Below are 782 nucleotides of genomic sequence, written 5' to 3'. Positions count from 1 at the left end.
CACGTTCTTGCCCAAGGTGTCAGTCATTGTGCATTAACTGACAGATCAACTGGTGAAAATCCTCTTGTGGAGGGTGGACTTCCTCTTGGGAGAGGTGGGAGGGGTGGGAAGACGGCAAACAGAGTGCACACGTCATCTTGGCTCCACTGTCCGCAGGAGGGCGGGACCCGGCTCAGCCAGGCCCCTTCCCACGCAGCTCTGTCAAAACACTCCGGTGTGAGTCTTGGCACATCATGTGGCCACGGCTGCAGTTGTGGGTACCAATGGCCTCGTTTTCCCAGGCCTGGGGTTGAGTGTATACAGATCTACAAACACACCTGGTCCTTCTGACAAAGACGAGTGAGGAGTCTGACGGGTTCGGAGTTGCACGCTTTGTCAGCGGTCGCGACTGTGGACACACTGGCCCACATGGGAGACTGCTCTGTGCCTGTAAGTGTGTCGGCATCGCCATTTAACCTACTGACAAAGCTAAAGGAAATCAGGGGTCAACAAGCCGGAGGGAGCTAGCGTTCTCTGCTGGCCCACTGTCCTGAGGGTTTATGGCTCTGTAGTTGCTTTATTGAACTGAAGGGTCAGAACCCTACTGTCTGGCCTGTTCTGATCTTTAGCAGAAGGCTCGGGGATGGCTGGCATGGTCAGCAGAATTATCACAGGTAATCCATTCCTCTTGATTAGTAAGAGAGCAGAGCAACTGGAATCTTTGTGAATGGCATTTCTTTCTGGTTATTGAGGGAAGACTGCTGGCTTCCAAATATTAAGATTAAGGCAGTCTGCCACTTGAA

This window comes from Camelus bactrianus, chromosome 33 (genome assembly GCF_048773025.1).
Source record: "Camelus bactrianus isolate YW-2024 breed Bactrian camel chromosome 33, ASM4877302v1, whole genome shotgun sequence".
NCBI classification, from domain to species: domain Eukaryota; kingdom Metazoa; phylum Chordata; class Mammalia; order Artiodactyla; family Camelidae; genus Camelus; species Camelus bactrianus.
Note: the sequence above shows the minus strand (reverse complement) of the source record.